The 19,973-nt window shown below is 45.1% G+C and overlaps 1 protein-coding gene across 1 annotated transcript in view; it reads right to left on the bottom strand.

Moving 5' to 3' along the window:
- The window catches only part of LOC124597261, a 143,134-nt gene extending 123,406 nt beyond the window's left edge, over positions 1-19,728 (bottom strand). The window contains exon 1 of the mRNA XM_047135927.1: positions 19,653-19,728. The gene's annotated coding sequence lies outside the window, so the exon portion shown is untranslated. The remainder of the gene's footprint in view (positions 1-19,652) is intronic.
- Between the last annotated feature and the right edge of the window lie 245 nt (positions 19,729-19,973).

Genomic DNA, 19,973 nt, shown 5'->3' with positions numbered 1-19,973 from the left:
TTTCCTACTCATCCTCATAAACTTAATTTTTTTATATTTACAGCACGCTGCTATTCATCACAACAATTAGAAATTTTGTCTGTATCATCCTGTATCCTCCTGCAGTCGCTCAACGACGACACCTTTCCATTCACCAAAGCGTCATCAACAAACAGACAAAAATTGCTGCTCTCCCTGTCTATCAGGTCATTTATGGATATAGAGAATTAAAGCGGTCCTTTCGCACTTTCCTGGGCCAACCCTGATGATATTCTTGTCTCTGATGACCACTCGCCGTCGAGGGCAGCGTACTGGGTTATATTATTTAAAAAGGCTGCAGTGCACTCACATATCTGGGAACCTAAGCTGTATGCTTGGACCTCCGTCAACAGTTTGCAGTGGGTCACCATGTCAAGCGCTTTGCATAAATCTAGGAGTATGGAAACTCTTTATCACTCTTCGGGGTATTGTGGGGGCACCAGACGCAGCATTACCAACTATGTGGTTTCGACCGTATGTTTGCGGCTTTCGGATACTCCGTACGGTGTACAGTCCAAGGTGGTCGTAGTTATCTTCTGTTTTTAATACTGGAAAGCAGAGCAATTTGTGCCAATACGAGGGTTGGAACTTAAATAGTGGCAACTATTTATTCACAACCGATACAAGAGAGTTACGTGTTTCCACCTGTCACTGTCCTTCAAAGTAGTCAAAAATGTTCAAATGTGTGTGAAATCTTATGGGACTTAACTGTTAAGGTCATCAGTCCCTAAGCTTATACACTACTTAACCTAAATTATCCTAAGGACAAACACACACACCCATGCCCGAGGGAGGACTCGAAACTCCGCCGGGATCAGCTGCACAGTCCATGACTGCAGTGCCCTAGACCGCTCGGCTAATCCAGCGCGGCTCAAAGTAGTCACCAGTGTTGTGTAGAACCCGTTTCCGGCGATGTGGAAGGCGTACTATACCTTTATCAGAGCCTGTTCTGTTCATGACGCGAATGGAGCGGTCTACTGCCTGTCGAATCTCTGGAACAGTTCTGAAGCGAATGCCACGAAGTGGTTCCTTCATCTTCGGAATCAAATCAAAGTCATAAGGACTTAAGTCCGGGGAGTATGGTGGATACTTGCGTGCATCGCGTCCCATCGACCGACAGAGCAGCCACAGGTTGCGCTGTATGCGCCCGCGCATTCTCGTGCAAAATTATGGGTGGGCTGCGCAAAAAGTGTCGCCGCTTCTTTCGCAAAGCTGGTCGCAGGTGAGGCGTCAGAGCCCCAGTATGGTAAAAGTTATGGTGATTCTCGTGTACGACAGTGATGGCGTTATCTTAACGCATTATATTCCTCCACGGCAGACCGTAAATGCACAGTATTACTGATCTTTTTTGGAGCGTTACCTGTAACCAGTTTTTCGCAAGAAGCGGCGACACTTTCTGCGCAACCCACCCATCATTTTGCACGACAATGCACAGGCGTATACAACGCAAGCTGTAGCTGCTCTGTTCGGTCGATGGGACTAGGAAGTACTGTACCATCCACCATACTCCCTGGACTTAAGTCCCTGTGAATTTGATTTGATTTCGAAGATGAAGGAACGCCGGCCGCGGTGGTCTAGCGGTTCTAGGCGCTCAGTCCGGAACCGCGCGACTGCTACGGTCGCAGGTTCGAATCCTGCCTCGGGCATGGATGTGTGTGATGTCCTTAGGTTAGTTAGGTTTAAGTAGTTCTAAGTTCTAGGGGACTGATGACCACAGGTGTTAAGTCCCATAGTGCTCAGAGCCATTTGAACCATTTATTTTTGAAGATGAAGGAACCACTTCGTGGCATTCGCTTCAGAACTGTTCCGCTCCACTCCCACCATCAACAGAACAGGCTCTGCTAACGGTATACTACGCCTTCCACATCGCTGGCAACGGCTTCTGCACAACGCTGGTGACTACTTCGAAGGACAGTAACAGGTGCAAACACGTAACTCTTTTGTATCGGTTGTGAATAAATAGTTGGCACTATTTAAGTTCCAAGCCTCGTATGTAACGAAACTGGAGCAGCGTCAGGTGCCGTAGATCACTGGCTGTTGTCGTGAACTTTTCTACTGTGGGATTTACGGCCTGTGACGTCAACAGGCTGTTTCCGACCACAAAATTTTAGCCAAAATTTCGAACGTTGAAGGAAGCCGCAACAGTGTGGCAGACTGTGGTCGAAGATACCACGGCGCAAAACTAATGGTTGGTGTTAGCCGTGGCTTCCCCGACCGTTTTGTAACAGGAACATCACTTCACATTTTATCTAGGCTGTATACTGGGTATGCACACAGGTATGTTTCTTTTTACTTTTTTTAAAAAAATGGTTTGATTAGCGAATTAAAAATTAAACTGCAACTAATGAAACGAGGAGAAATGACATTTGTAATGCGGCACTTTTATTATTATTATTTCACGATTTCAGAAGGTGCGGTTAGATAGGAATCTAAGACTACAGCATAATTTCCTGCGACTCAAACGAGCAGCAATGATATTTCTGTTCCTGCTGGTCAAAAATATTTGTCTGGAATTACGACAGTTTTGTTAGGTACGAATCTAAGGGCACAGTTGCAATTGCCGCGAGCAAACACACAGCTCTCTGTTGTCACATCAAACTAAGTCGCAACAGTGGGGAGGCACTGTTCGGTAGTACCACGGGGCAAAGCTGGATGGTCGGAAGTGCCGCTCTAACTGGTGTACCTACAAAAAGATCGGAAACTTGTAGGTCGGAAATCCAACAGAACCCACTGGCCTCAGGTCAACGACAAAGGCCTGTTTGGGACACGACACATTACTGCGTCAGCCTATAACACTATACGTCAACAGAACAAATAGCCCTGCTACGGGATATGCCTTGTATAACGCTATTATACGGGGTATTGTGTGTATATTATACACCCACTGGCCTCAGGTCAACGACAAAGGCCTGTTTGGGACACGACACATTACTGCGTCAGCCTATAACACTATACGTCAGCAGAACAAATAGCCCTGCTACGGGATATGCCTTGTATAACGCTATTATACGGGGTATTGTGTGTATATTATACACCTGTCGTATAATTTTACCTCTTTTACAGGATTTAACTGTGATGTACGACTAATGGATATGGAAATCAAACTATTAGTTCCTATTCCATATGGCACACTTAAGTTTAATCAAATGGTTCAAATGACTCTGAGCACTATGGGACTTAGCATCTTAGGTCATCAGTCCCCTAGAACATAGAACAACTTAAACCGAACTAACCTAAGGACATCACACACATCCATGCCCGAGGCAGGCTTCGAACCTGCGACCGTAGCAGTCCCGCGGTTCCGGACTGCAGCGCCTAGAACCGCACGGCCACCGCGGCCGGCTTAAGTTGAATCAGTACGTTGTATGGTGTTTGTTCCCTTAGTTGAATCTGATGATGATAGTTTCGAAACTCGTCATTAAAAAGGATGTTCACAAAAATACCTGTGGCTATTTTACTATTACCATAGCGTCCATAATAGCTATTCCCATACTCCTATGTACACTACTGGCCATTAAAATTGCTACACCACGAAGATGACGTGCTACAGATGCGAAAATTAACCGACAGGAAGAAGATGCTGTGATATGCAAATGATTAGCTTTTCAGAGCATTCACACAGGGTTTGCGCCGGTGGCGACAACTACAAAGTGCAGACATGAGGAAAGTTTCCAACCGATTTCTCATACACAAACAGCAGTTGACCGGCGTTGCCTGGTGAAACGTTGTTGTGATGCTTCGTGTAAGGAGGAGAAATTCATACCATCACGTTTCCGACTTTGATAAAGGTCGGATTGTAGCCTATCGCGATTGCGGTTTATCGTATCTCGACATTGCTGCTCGCTTTGGTCGAGATCCAATGATTGTCAGCAGAATATGGACTCTGTGGGTTCAGGAGGGTAATGCGGAACGCCGTACAGGATCCCAACGGTCTCGTATCACTAGCAGTCGAGATGACAGGCATCTTATCCGCATGGCTGTAACGGATCGTGCAGCCACGTCTCGATGCCTGAGTCTACAGATGGGGACGTTTGCAAGACGACAACCATCTGCACGAACAGTTCGACGACGTTTGCAGCAGCATGGACTATCAGCTCGGAGACCATGGCTGCGGTTACCCTTGACGCTGTATCACAGACAGGAGCGCCTGCGATGGGGTGCTCAATGACGAATCTGGGTGCACGACTGGGAAAACGTCATATTTTCGGATGAATCCAGGTTCTGTTTACAGCATTATGATGGTCGCATCCGCGTTTGGCGACATCGCGCCGAAGGCACATTGGAAGCGTGTATTCGTCATCGCCATACTGGCGTATCACCCGGCGTGATGGTACGGCCTGCCATTGGTTACACGTTTCGGTCACCTGTTGTTCGCACTGGCGGCACTTTGAACAGTGGACGTTACATTTCAGATGTGTTACGACCCGTGACTCTACCCTTCATTCGATCCCTGCGAAGCCCTATATTTCAGCAGGATAATGCACGACCGCTTGTTGCAGGCCCTGTACGGGCCTTTATGGATACAGAAAATGTTCGACTGCTGCCCTCGCCAGCACATTCTCCAGCTCTCTCACCAACTGAAAACGTCTGGGCAATGGTGGCCGAGCAACTGGCTCGTCACAATGCGCCAGTCACTACTCTTGATGAACTGTGGTATCTTGTCTAAGCTGCATGGGCAGCTGTACCTGTACACGCCATCCAAGCTCTGTTTGACTCAATGCCCAGGCGTATCAAGGCCGTTATTACGGCTAGAGATGGTTGTTCTGGGTACCAATTTCTCAGTATGCACCCAAATTGCGTGAAAATGTAATCACACGTCAGTTCTAGTCAATGAATACTCCTTTATCATCTGCATTTCTTCTTGGTGTAGCCATTTTAATGGCTAGTAGCGTAGTATCTACATTGGCGCACACCTCATTTGCGGTTTTAGATGTAATTTTGAATTAATGGTTCAAGCTTCTACAATTCTAATCATGCGGTTCATAACCTGTTGGCCATAGGCATTAGGTGTGGCGGATAGTAATGGCGACTGCACTGCCCATGGTGTGGCGTACAAGTGTCTTCAATTATGCACTAATTAATTCTTCTTGGCTTTGTTTAAACGTCTTAAACATAGCCCAACAACATTTACCAAGGCTGTAATAATTCAGCAGTCATCATCAGAGGTTCTTGTGCCACAACTTCCAGGTAAGGCATACCCTGTTCCGTTCGAGAGTTGCCTCTTGCACTGCTGGTGCTGTATTCTGTCGTTCCCGCTCGCTCTTCAGGTAGCGCGCCAAAAACCCAAGCCATCTCTTACACTTCTCACAGTAACTTCTGTACAGTACAAAAGTACTCTATATTTTACATAACACATATTCCACACACTGCCTTAAGCGTGTAGCATTTTATACAAATTTCAACTTGCAAAAATAGATAAAATTATATACACGAACGTTTTCATCTCATTAATCCATAACAAAATATTATTAAGTAAATTACACATTTCACATATTTCTTTACATACGTTACAAACGTACATTAGAAAAGCACTTTAACATCACATATACCACAATTTCCACAGTCTTTGCATATCATACTTATATTACAACAAACTTTAAAAGTAAAATTTTTTTATAAATTAAATGACTGGTTGAATAATAGTGCTATAAGCCGTAAGAACGAACGGCTGATTGTAGATTGCCTGGATTCTCCAGATGACATGGCACTGATTGCTGATTCTCTTGAAATTGCGACAATGCAGGTAAACTGCCTCAGAAAACAGGCAGCCAAAGTGGGTGTTCAAGTGTCGCTGGAGAAAAGAGAGTTCCCTACCAACATCAAAGAAGCTAACAGAGAGATGTTACTAGACCAGGGAAACATCGAAAGAACTGAGAAGTTTAAATATCTCTGCGAATGGCTTGAACCCAACTTATTAGAAAAAAACGTCATTATCCATGAGAGTTAACAAGTTGGAACTAGCCTCTCGACTGACTATAAACACCTACAACAAAGAAATGCCTGTCACGCGACCTGAAACTCAAGCACTACACATCAGTCAAACGACCGGAAGCCCTGTATGCCACGGAAAGTCTCTCCATGAATTGGAGGGATCAGATGGAGAAACTGGAAGTCAGCGAGAAGAGAGAATCCTCAGAAAGATCCTATGCCCGGTAGAAGAAGATGGGGAACTCAGAAGGCTACATAACTCGGTGCTCTGCAAACATATCGAGAGGCTCTCTGACTGTGCAAGAAAAAGAAGGGTAGCTTCATATAGCCATCCTGCAAAATTGCCTCCAAACAGATAGAGCAACCGTCTGTTAACCTGGCAAAACAAGTAGGTTCGCACCACTTTGGCGACAGAAACTGAAAAGGACATTAAAGAACTGGGAATAACTGATCTCCAGAACAGACAGTGTGTGAGACAGACTCTGAAGTCCGAGTATTTCAGGAAAAGCCCCGAAGAAAAGGTACCCCCTGGACAGAAGAAAGGAGGGAGTTACATCGGCAGAGAATGCGACAGTACTGGGAAAATATCAAAGCCAACTGTTGAACAAGCGTGGTCCAAAGTAGGTCCATTCGAAAGAAGGAGAAGAAGAAGTGTTATAAGCCACGCTAACACCGTATATGAAGCTGCATCCACAGGGTTACGTTGCTTACCTCGTATCTTCTATAGATGTGCCCCATGGTTATCTCGTCCATTGTTCTTAGATTCTTAGCTGACAAATAAACAGTGAAGTCTACAGTGGGACTGAGGATCGCTATTTTTATCTTAAATGATGAACGCGAAGCTTTTTGATTTAAAAGATGCGATGCCATCTCATTTCTACTGGTGTAATGAGAAAACACATTTCACACTTCAACAGAATGCCGATCAATACCTAAAGTCAAGAAAGCTATGTATATTCACAGCATCGTATCAAATTAAATATTAACCGCAGTCTTTTCTCATACTGTGGCCTTAGAGGTCTAGTGGCTGGAGCCTAGGCTCCTAATGTGGAAGTCCCGAGTTCAACTCCAGATAGCGGCGGGGAATTTTCTTCATTCCAATCTCCCCAGGACATCTGCAATTACATCTACATGGATACTCTGCAAACCATATTTAAGTGCCTGGCAGAGGCTTCATCCAATCACCTTCACAATTCTCTATTACTCCAATCTCGTACAGCGCGCGGAAAGAATGAACACCTATATCTTTTCCGTACGAGCTCTGATTTCCCTTATTTTATCGTGGCGATCGTTCCTCCCTATGTAGGTCGGTGTCAACAAAATATTTTCGCATTCGGAGGAGAAAGCTGGTGACTGGAATTTCGTGAGAAGATTCCGTCGCAACGAAAAACACCTTTCTTTTAATGATTTCCAGCCCAAATCCTGTATCATTTATGTGACTCTCTCTCCCATATTTCGCAGTAACACAAAACATGCTGCCTTTCTTTGAACTTGTTGGCTGTACTCCGTCAGTCCTATCTGGTAAGGATCCCACACTGCGCAGCAGTATTCTAAAAGAGGACGGACAAGCGTAGTGTGGGCAGTCTCCTTAGTAGGTCTGTTACATTTTCTAAGTGTCCTGCCAATAAAACGCAGTCTTTGGTTAGCCTTTCCCACAACATTTTCTATGTGTTCCTTCCCATTTAAGTTGTTCTTAATTGTAATACCTAGGTGTTTACTTGAATTTACAGCTTTTAGATTAGATTGATTTATCGCGTAACCGAAGTTTAACGAATTCCTTTCAGCACGCATGCGGATGACCTCACACTTTTCGTTATTTCGGGTCAACTGCCACTTTTCGCACCGTTCAGATATCTTTTCTAAATCGTTTTGCAGTTTGTTTTGATCTTCTGATGGTTTTATTAGTCGATGAACGACAGTGTCATCTGCAGGACGGCTCCAGATTCATTCATCGGGCTAACACATGAATACTGGAGGTAAAAGGCGGCCGCAGCTGCTACGTGGGCTTTCTGACCATGGTGTCTCCGACCCTTTTGTGAATGTCGCAGGTACCGTGGGGCTTCCGAAGAAGCAGTTTTGCACCCAAGGTTTTCCAGCCGGACCCTCTTCCCCCTTCACCCACTGTTGATTTACGCCAGACGTTCACCAGCAGCGGGATGTGTTATCACCGTCAGTTAGGCCTTCATTGCCGTATAGGCTCGTAGGCCTCAACCACATGAGGTCTGTACACTGTGAGCACTGGAAATAATTACAATAACGAAAGGGAATGAGTGTCTTCTCAAGGATGATCGTCGCTACACGATGGACAGAAAATGTGACGAGTATACGAACTGGTTGTGCTTGAATTCAGAACGGAGTAAGAGCCGAGAGCTTATAAATTTGCAAATAGCAGAATCACAGCTGAAAGGCAACTTTCTTGCCCATCTGAATAAGTTGATGTGCATATTAAGAAGCGAATGCCTATCTGCAGAAAAAGAGACCAGGGAGAACATCTTAAAAGACGAATTTCAAGATTTGAAAGTAAAAGGCTTATACACTCTAAGACTAAAAATTGGATGATTTATTCAGGAGAAACAACTTCACAATTTGTGCAGTTCAGTAAGGTGCTGGCCACCTGTGGTCCTTATGCAAGCAGTTATTCGGCTTGGCATTGATTGATCGAGTTGTTGTATGTCCTCCTGAGGGATATCATGCCAAATTCTGTCCAGCTGGCGCGTTAGATCGTCAAAATCCCATACTGGCTGGAGGGTCCTGCCCATAATACTCCAAATGGTTTTAATTGCAGAGAGATTCGGTGACCTTACTGACCAAGGCAGGAGTTGGAAGGTATGGAGACAAGCAGTGGAAACCCTCGCCGTGTGCAGGCGGGCGTTATTTTGCTGAAATGTAAGCCCAGGAAGGCTTGCCATGAAGGGCAACAAAATGCGTAGAATATCGTCGACGTAACCGCTGTGCTGCAAGGGTGCCGCGAATGGCACCAAAGGGGTGCTGCTGTGAAACGAAATGGTTCCCCAGACCATCACTCTTGGACTCTATGGCGGGCGACAGTGAGGTTGGTATTCCACCGCAGTCCAGTGCGACACCAGAAACGTCTTCCGCCTTGGATATTACTGACTGGAGTAGAACTGGCTTCCGTGATGAGTCCCACTTCGAACTAATTAAACGATTCAACCATTTTCTAGGGGCATCATGGGCCTGTGGCCCCACTGAATGTGATCGCACCACTTTGGAGTGTAATGCAACTGCAGTTTTTAATTTGGGTAGGGCTGTTGATACTTTTAAAGATATTCGGAATCCAGCATATCGATATTAAAAAAAATCCTTGTCGGCACTGTATAGATCAAAAACAGTCGTCTATATGTAGACAAATAAAATATTGGCGTACTGGCCTATAAAAATATTGGCTGCATATTATACGAGGGTTATTCAGAAAGTGGAACAGTCGGTCGAGAAATGGAAACCACAGTTTCCTTCTGAGCACACAGGGAACACATAAAGACACCTACAACAATAGCGTCTCCCGCCAAGTACGAGGGTCTGGTGAGAAATTTCGCCTGAAGCTATGCATCCAACATCACATAACTGTCGTGCGTTTTCTTCTTCAAGACAATTATTCTCAGCCACATTCTGCACGGGCAATGAAGATGCTCCTGCATCGTTTTCAATTGGAAATGTTTGATTACCCACAATACACCCATAATCGTCTCCCTCTGAGTTTCATCTCTGCTCACATTAACCACTGACTGTTGTTGTTGTGGTCTTCAGTCCTGAGACTGGTTTGATGCAGCTCTCCATGCTACTCTATCCTGCGCAAGCTCCTTCATCTCCCACTACGTACTGCAGCCTACATCCCTCTGAATCTGCTTGGTGTATTCACCTCTTGGTCTCCCTCTACGATTTTTACCCTCCACGCTGCCCTCGGCCGGCCGAAGTGCCTGTGCGGTTAAAGGCGCTGCAGTCTGGAACCGCAAGACCGCTACGGTCGCAGGTTCGAATCCTGCCTCGGGCATGGATGTTTGTGATGTCCTTAGGTTAGTTAGGTTTAACTAGTTCTAAGTTCTAGGGGACTAATGACCTCAGCAGTTGAGTCCCATAGTGCTCAGAGCCATTTGAACGCTGCCCTCTAATACTAAATTGGTGATCCCTTGATGCCTCAGAACATGTCCTACCAACCAGTCCCTTCTTCTAGTCAAGTTGTGCCACCAACTCATCTTCTCCCCAATCCTATTCATTACCTCCTCATTAGTTATGTGATCAACCCATCTAATCTTCAGCATACTTCTGTAGCACCACTTTTCGAAAGCTTCTATTCTCTTCTTGTCCAAACTAGTTATCGTCCATGTTTCACTTCCATACATGGGTACACTCCATACATATACTTTCAGAAACGACTTCCTGACACTTAAGTCTATACTCGATGTTAACAAATTTCTCTTCTTCAGAAACGCTTTCCTTGCCATTGCCAGTCTACATCTTATATCCTCTCTACTTCGACCATCATCAGTTATTTTGCTCCCCAAATAGCAAAACTCCTTTACTACTTTAAGTGTCTCATTCCCTAATCTAACTCCCTCAGCAACACCCGACTTAATTCGACTACATTCCATTATCCTCGTTTTGCTTTTGTTGATGTTCATCTTATATCCTCCTTTCAAGACACTGTCCATTCCGTTCAACTGCTCTTCCAAGGCCTTTGCTGTCTTTGACAGAATTACAATGTCATCGGTGAACCTCAACGTTTTTATTTCTTCTCCATGGATTTTAATACCTACTCCGAATTTTTCTTTTGTTTCCTTTACCGCTTGCTCAATATACAGATTGAATAACATCGGGGACAGGCTACAACTCTGTCTCACTCCCTTCCCAACCGCTGCTTCCCCTACATGCCCCTCGACTCTTATAACTGCCATCTGGTTTGTGTACAAATTGTAAATAGCCTTTCGCTCCCTGTATTTTACCCCTGCCACCTTCAGAATTTGATAGGAAGACAAAATTTTGGCACAGACGAGCTGTAGGCCAGCGTAGAGAATTGGCGGAAAGCATTGGCGGCTGCCTTCTATAACAAGGGTATTGGAAAGTTGGTACAACGCAGCGACAAACGTCTCAATCGGAATGGCGACTATAGAGATATGTAGCTGTAAGTTGTAACTAACTGTTGCAAATAAAACAGTTTTGATTTTCACTGTGGTTTCCATTTCGCGACCTATCGTTCCTTACTTTCCGAATAGGCCTCGTAAATACACTGCCGGATTTAGAGCTGTATATTTAGGTATTGATTTATTATTAGGCATTCTATCCACCAACAAGCTAGCAGGCTGCTTATACTCCTTAAAGCAAGGATTGAAAGGAAAATGATGCACGTTAACGCTTGGCGTTAACTACTTTTCTAACAATGGTGACTGGGTGTAAGTGGCACAATAGAAGGTGTCTGATGGGTCCATCGTCCGGTTTCGTCACACATCGGATTTTTCCGGAAGTCTTCATGTCGACTTCCCTGATTTTTACATTTCAGCGAACGCCAGCGACCTAGCAGTTGCAGTATGAAAATTGCGTGGTGAAATTAAACGTTGCAGTTTCTGTTAGTAGCGGCGAGCGCCGATTGCGTCAGCATTTCCCCTCACAAGTCTCCACCCGCCGCAAAGACCAATCTTGTAATTTAGATTTTTGTTCATGATTTTCAACACACTTGCTTCAAACAGTGGTGGTGGTGGTGGTTGTTGGGATGTTTAAGGGGGACTAAACAGCTAAGGTCATCAGTCCCCCATTCCAAAAACAAGCGAGACAAAGTCGCAGAGCAGATAAAACCCCAAGGGGAAGGAGACTGCCCCCCCCCCCCCCAGGTGCTAAAGAACACAAATTAGGCAACGAACACTACAGAAAAGAAGAGTACAGACGAACACCAGACAGAAAGAAATAGAAGAAAGGAAGATGGCCGGAGACTGGTTGACTGACCACGACAACAAAAAAGGGAAAGAGTCAACCATCCGATGAGACACCAAAACAGCAACAAATATGGAGAGACGCGAGGACAAAAGACACAGAAACGGAAAAGTGCAGTCGAAGAGAAAGACTGGACGTGATGCAAGCTCATAAAGTGGTAAGACTGCTTCAAACAGGGAAAGTAATTATGTTCTGCTACAATTTCATAAGACCAATTTCAAATATTTACAAAAACAGACATAATGTCTGATAGGATAGCCGCAATCAGTGATTTTGCAATGTAACTTTTAATCAGCCTGATTGAAAAATGTTTATTCATATGACCGGTTTTGGTTCCTCTAGAACCATCTTCAGATCTGATATTTCGGTTACAGGAGTAACCCGTCCAAATACAGCAACTTTCACATGCTGCATCACATTTTGCAATCGAGACGGATTAAAAGTTACATTGTCAAATATTTTCCGAAAATTGCGAAAAAAATATGATATAAAATAGAAATATCGGCACTCATTGTTGCTGTTTCGAAATCTATATATCGATGTATCGCGAAAAGTAATGCCGCCTGTATTTATCGACACTTTTGGAAACTGTATCAACATATGACATTTTTTGGAAAGTACATCGATATTTCGAATTTTATCAATAGCCATAATTTGGTGTACAGGGCTGGAGCCATTAGGGCCATTCAAAATAATTCGTCGAAATTTGAATGTATTCCGAAGCAGCAAAGGGTGTTTATGCTCTTTCAGCCATACCGCTTCCCGACCTCCTGTGGCGTATGCATGGGTGCATGCAACATTGACTCAGGAGGAAATAAAACGGCATAATGTTCTCCTAAGACCCGCAGTTCGGCAACACCATCGAGACAGCCATTCACTGATTCCTAGGCAGGCAACCATTTCTACACACCTCAGCTGAGTGGCGTTATATTACTTATCTAGCGCGTGTTTGTAGCATGTGGAATCTACACTACTGGCCATTAAAATTGCTTCACCACAAAGATGACGTGCTACAGACGCGAAATTTAACCGACAGGAAGAAGATGCTGTGATATGCAAATGATTAGCATTTCAGAGCATTCACATAAGGTTGGCGCCGGTGGCGATACCTACAACGTGCTGACATGAGGAAAGTTTCCAACAGATTTCTCATATTCAAACAGCAGTTGACCGACGTTGCCTGGTGAAACGTTGTTGTGATGCCTCGTGTAAGGAGGAGAATTGCGAACCATCACGTTTCCGACGTTGATAAAGGTCGGATTGTAGTCTATCGCGATTGCGGTTTATCGTATCTCGACATTGCTGCTCGCGTTGATCGAGATCCAATGACTGTTAGCAGAATATGGAATCGGTGGGTTCAGGAGGGTAATACGTAACGCCGTGCTGGATCCCAACGGCCTCGTATCACTAACAGTCGAGATGACAGGCATCTTATCCGCATGGCTGTAACGGATCGTGCAGCCACGTCTCTATCCCTGAGTGAACAGATGGGGACATTTGCAAGACAACAACCATCTGCACGAACAGTTCGACGATATTTGCAGCAGCATGGACTATCAGTTCGGAGACCATGGCTGCGGTTACCCTTGATGCTGCATCACAGACAGGAGCGCCTGCGATGGTGGACTCAACGACGAACCTGGGTGCACGAATGGCAAAACGTCATTTTTGCGGATGAATCCAGGTTCTGTTTACAGCATCATGATGGTCGCATCCGTGTTTGGCGACATCGCGGTGAACGCACATTAGAAGCGTGTATTCGTCATCGCCATACTGGCGTATCACCCAGCGTGATGGTATGGGGTGCCATTGGTTACACGTGTCGGTCACCTCTTGTTCGCATTGACGGCACTTTGAACGGTGGACGTTACATTTCAGATGTGTTACGACCCGCGGCTCTACCCTTCATTCGATCCCTGCGAAACACTACATTTCAACAGGATAATGCATGACCGCATGTTGCAGGTCTTGTATGGGCCTTTCTGGATACAGAAAACGTAAACTGCTGCCCTGGCCAGCACATTCTCCAGATCTCTCACCAATTGAAACCGTCTGGTCAATGCTACGTACCATATGACTACGTAACCTCACTATTTCGTGTACTACGCTGATTTACATCGTTCTGCACTTTTGAAACATGTGCGAAGTAAGTGAATCTTCTTATTAATAAATTAATAATTATTTTTCAGTAGAAATAAACAGTCAAACGTAGTTCTCAGCGACTGTATGATACTGAATGCAGAAAAAGAAAAAAACCACTGTCCGAACATGCCCAACGGTACCGACCGGCCGCCGTGTCATCCTCAGCCCTTAGGTGTCATCGGAAGCAGATACGGAAGGGTACGTGGTCAGCATACCGCTCTTCCAGCCGTTGTCAGTTTTCGTGACCGTTGCCGCTACTTCTCAATCAAGTAGCTCCTCAGTTTGCCTCACGAAGGCTGAGTGTACTCCTTTTGCCAGCAGCACTCTGCAGACCCGGACAGTCACCCATTCAAGTGCTAGCCAAGCCCGACAGCGCTTAACTTCGATGATCTGCCGGGAACTGGAGTTACCACTGCGGCAAGGACGTTGGCGAATGCAGGCAAACATACCTCAAAACACAGAAATTCTGGGAGTGATTCAGATATTGCAGCACACAATATAAGACCGCAAAATTTGTTTGCTGTGCTTGTAATTTACTTGGTGGCACACCATTCTTTTCTAAGTTCCGTGGCATGTAAGGCTCTGTTACTTATAAACTCATAACGTTTCTTGAAACTTAAAATATAAAAAATATATTTTTGTGCACTGTCAATATTCAGATAAACTGTTACAGGCAAATGTAATGCTTTAGTTATGTTATTTCCTACCAAAGCCTGTTTATGTCTAAAATAGTGCAATATAAAACCTCTCAGTCAACAGAAAATGGTACCCCTTGTTGATGTGTCGGACATACACCGCATCACAAAAAATATGAAGCACGTATAAGTCATGGTCGCATGTCATGTATACAGGGCGAACAAGGTAATGGAAACACAAAACATTACTATGCCTAATATGGTGTTGGAAAACCGTTGGCATTCAAAACAACTTCCAGTCGACTTTGGATGTGTAAATACAGGTCCTGTAGACTTTGAAATGAAACTTATGCCATTCTTCCTGCAAATTGGTGCCACGTTCAGCCCTCCTCTCCAAAGTAGACCACAAAGGCTCAATAATATTGAGATCCGGTGACTGTTGTGGCCAGGGGAGATCGACAGTTGACCTATGTGCTGACAAAAGCAGTCCGGATAATGCAAGCTGTGTAAACAGGGACCCTGTCGTCTTGAAAAACAGCATCACCACCGATGAACAAATACTGTGCCATGTGATGAACCTGATGAGCCAAAATTGCCACATAATCCTTGCCAGTATTACGACCTCTCAGAGTAACCATGGGGCACATGGAATACCACGGTATGGCTGTCCAAATCGTCACCGAACGCCCCCCCCCCTTTCAATGTTTCATTCAGGGCAGAAAGAAATCTGTATCGTAGGCTTACGACGGAGTAAGTTTGGGCAGATCTTGTGACACAAGACTCAGCCACCCAGACGATTTTCCCCCTTTGCTCCACAGTCCAGTTTTTATGGCTTCGGCGCCACGTTTTGCTGTTACAGGGATTTGTATCACTGACGAGTGGTTTCGGAATTTCCCCTCGACCTGCAATTCCCTGATTATGGAGTTCCCTTCGCGTTGTTTTGGTGATGACGGAGTTCTCGAGTGTGACATTCAATTCCAAAGTGACTTTTGCAGCTGTCTTCCCTTTACGAGGGCTATTCAGAAAGTTGAGAACGTTTCCGTCTGACGCCACTAGGCGCGCTCCGATCGCGTATATCTTGGTATGTGCATGCTCGGCAGCTCAGTCGCCATCCGTCCATTACAGCAGGGACGTCTCTGCGCGTCTGGTTTTTTCGATATTTGAATTTGAAATGTGCGTTGCAATCAAAAATCCCGCTAGTTGTGGGGTGTGATCTGTGATACAGTTTTTGTTGGCAAAAAAACCTAAAACCTATAGAAATTTATCGAGAACTGTGCCAAGTGCACGGAAACAACGTAATGAGTGAGTGTTCTGTCCGGAAATGGTGCATTCGGTTTAAAAATGGCCGAACCAGCGTTCATGATGAACAGAAGAGTGGATGCGCGAGCATTGTGACTGACGATATTGTCACTGAAGTTGATGAAACGATTCGTGTAAACCATCGCTTCACAATAACGGAGCTTTCGCTTTCTTTTCTCCAAGTTTCACAGACTTTGTGGTTTAAAATTGTCAAAATGGCTCTGTGCACTATGGGACTTAACATCTGAGGTCATCAGTCCACTAGAACTTAGAACTACTTAAACCTAACTAAACTAAGGACATCACACACATCCATGGCCGAGGCAGGATTCGAACCTGCGACCGTAGCAGTCGCGCGGTTCCGGACTGAAGTGCCTAGAACTGCTCGGCTACACTGGCCGGCTTGAAATTGTCACTCAAAAGCTAGTCTACCACAAATTTTGTGCACGATGGATGCCCAAAATGCTTACAGAGCACCATAAAGAACAGCGAATGGGAGCAACGTTGACATTTCTGGAGGCCTACCACTAAAATGGTGATTCATTACTGGATCGAATCGTAACGGGTGACGAGACATGGGTGAAACATGTCAATTGCTAGACGAAATTACAGTCCATGGAGTGGGGGCACACAAGGTGCCCCCAAAACCCAAGAAAATATTTTCAAACCTTGTCAGCAAGCAAGTTGATGGCGATAGTGTTTTGGAATAGGCAAGGTGTGCTTCTTATTGATTTTCTCGAATGTGGAGCAAACATAAATTCTGCTCCGTACTTTCAAACTTTGGACAGCCTTAGAAGAGCAGTTCAAAACAAACGGCGAGGAAAGCTGACGTCCAAAATTTTGTTTTTGCACGACAATGCCCGACCTCACACGGCAAACCGCTCTAAAGAACTCCTTAATTCATTCAAATTGGAAATTTTCCCTCAACCGCCCTACAGCCCAGATCTTGCACCAAGCGACTTCCACTTGTTTCCCAAGATGAAGAACTGGCTTGCAACGCAGCGCTTTGATGACGACGCGTAACTCCAGGCGGTCGTGACTCACTGGCTGAAGTCTCAGGGGGCAGAATTTTACGACGAAGGTCTTTCAAAGCTTGTCCACCGCTATGACAAGTGCCTCAGTGTGTTTGTTGACTATGTGGAAAAGTAGTATGTCAGTCGCTCGCTCTTTCAGATGTATATTATAAAATGTATTTCTTGTACCGTACTTAGTGTTTTTTACTGTCAAAACGTTCCCTTCTTTCTGAATAGCCCTCGTATTTTTCTCACGATACACTTCAATAACTGTGTGTCACGATAACACCGAACACACTTTTGTCCACGTTACGACTTATCGGGTGATATTTTTCCACTTTCCTTGAATGCGATATAAATCTTAGATACTCCGCCTCTTGAAACAACAAACATTTCGGCTACTTTGGATATGGAAGCACCCACTATACGAGCACCAGCAGTTTCTCCTCTTTCGAATTCACTTAGCTCTATGCTATGTTCGAGCATGCATTTCTCTCTATGCTTTCACATATTTTGTCCAACAACTGTAACCTCATACACGTACACATCATCGACATGTAAGCATTTGATTAGAGTTGCAATTCTCTGTGACAGGTAGAACAGCCACCAAATGCGTTAGCGTTGTTCGTGTTTATTGTAGTTTCCAGGCCTGTTACTTGGGTATACAAGGGAGAGTGAGCGACTTCAAATGTTAACTGACCACAGTGAAGGACACGGTGTTGCCGCGTACTCGTGTGAGACAGCGTTATCAGCAGGTAACAGAGTTTGAAAGGGCCCTCAATGTGAGTCTCCATTTGGCCGACTGGTTGAATCGCGTAACATCCAGATTTGTGAGGCGTTCGGATTTCGCAGTGGACCGAGGGACAGGAAGGATCACTGTAGTGTGTGTGCACCAAGCACATCGTAACCGCTGCTCATCTGTGCCTGCCATCTGAGAAAAAGTTTCCACACCCCTGCATCACTCTGTGTCACCCCGCACCATTGGTCAGAGACTAGTGGCAGCTGGAGTAGTGAGTTATCTTCTAATGCTTAGGCTGCCACCAGAACACGAAAGGACTAATAGGGGATTACCATCCGCGAGTAGGCTGCCGATACCACCACGGCACAAACGGCCCTGTTTTAATTCATGCCGTGAAACACGGCCTGCTGTCGAATGGCGTCGCAATGTGTTTTAGCCACGAATCGCGGTTCTGCGCTGCGCCGGTTGACTATCGTCGGCGAGTACGGCGGAGTCCTGGAGAAAGGGCCCCGTTCTTCCAATGGTTTGCAGACGCGCAGTGGTGTTACTCCAGGCGTCATGTTGTGGGGAAGTACTGGGTGTGTCTTCAGCTGGTAATGATTGAGGGAACTCGAATGGCACAGATGTACGACACGGACATCCTACTTCCTTGTACGCTACGTCTCATGCGGCAGTGGTGGCATTTTCGCACAGGACATTGGGCACGTGTCTCTGTAAACTGTCTACATATGTTGTGGTACTCCCTTGGCCAGAAGATCTATTCCCAATAGAACATATGTGGAATCAGCTGGGATGTCAACTCTGGTTCAAATGGCTCTGAGCACTATGGGACTCAACTGCTGAGGTCATAAGTCCCCTAGAACTTAGAACTACTTAAACCTAACTAACCTAAGGACATCACACACATCCAAGCCCGAGGCAGGATTCGAACCTGCGACCGTAGCGGTCGCGCGGTTCCAGACTGTAGCGCCAGAACCGCTCGGCCACCAGCGGCCGGCTGTCAACTCTGTCCCAGCACCAGTGTCCAGGACATAAACGACGAATGACAACACTCGTGGGCCAGTTTGCCTCAAGAGAGGATACAATGGCTTTATGACGCACTTCACAAAGGAATCAGTGCACAGATTCAAGTCCTCAGAGGGGGCAACTTCATGCTGACAAGTGGGCTCATACCACCAAGGTCTTTGCAACATTAACTCGATTTTGTAGTCATTGAGATAACATCAAACACCCTTCAACCCACGGAGTCTCACTTGGTTTCCTCCTTCCCTTTGAGTGCGCTTCACCTTTTTTCTCAGTCATTGTATGTGTATCACTTCCAACTGTGTAGAAAAGTGGGGATATTAAAAAGAAATATCTCGGTATGAAAATCTAATAACTGTATTTAAAGGAAACTATTATCTTTCTGATTGTTTTATTTCACAGTACAGATATCGTGCTTAGGCCATTATCTAGTGTTACAACTGCAACAAACTACAGCACAATAAAACTACAAGTATCAAACAAGGTATCAGAAAAATGGCAGGGCTGTTTTTCTAATACTTTGTCTGATACTTGTACCTTTTTGGTAATTTGGCCGAAATCTAGATTATGAAATAAAACAGTTAAATGGCGGTTACATCTTTCAGAAAGTTTTATATGATTGTGGCTCCATATAAAAGTAAAATCAGAAACTATTATCGTCTTAACATCTCAAAAATCTGTACAAATTCAGTTTTAGTCACAAAAGGATTAACTTTTGTATGATTGTATTATTCTTCTTGTACCTCCATATTCTGTGAAGAAGATACGTTGGTTAAATTAATGAATCAACGGCAAATTTATTACATGATGTTCCCTCCGAATTGAAACCATTATTCACTCTAGAAACAGTTGCTGATGTGACAGTTGCTGATGTGAACCAAGGATCAAAGCGAAATAATTATTCAGTCTACATACCTTCCCTTCTCAATTGTTCGTTTTGTAGATGACGACAGATGAAACGGTCTTCAGTACAGTGCTGTATCACGCTCGTGTAACCTACATGGCTCCGACCAAGCAGATCTGTGGTGGACACCTGGTCGTACGATTCGCCGTGGCAGCTACGACCAACAAGCTATGTGTATGGCGAGTGGGACGCTTCTGATCCTGCAGAGAGCAGCGGCTGCCGCGAAACACTGTGGGGAAAACAAAAACAATCGTAAATCAGACACCAACGCAAGATTTGCGGCCTGCCCTAACCCGCGTCGTCACCCCATCTCACCCCCCCCCCCCTCCCCA

This window comes from Schistocerca americana, chromosome 1 (genome assembly GCF_021461395.2).
Source record: "Schistocerca americana isolate TAMUIC-IGC-003095 chromosome 1, iqSchAmer2.1, whole genome shotgun sequence".
In the NCBI taxonomy this organism is placed as follows: Eukaryota; Metazoa; Arthropoda; class Insecta; order Orthoptera; family Acrididae; genus Schistocerca; species Schistocerca americana.
The sequence above is the reverse complement of the archived record's forward strand: the minus strand, read 5'-3'. Positions and strand labels throughout refer to the sequence as shown.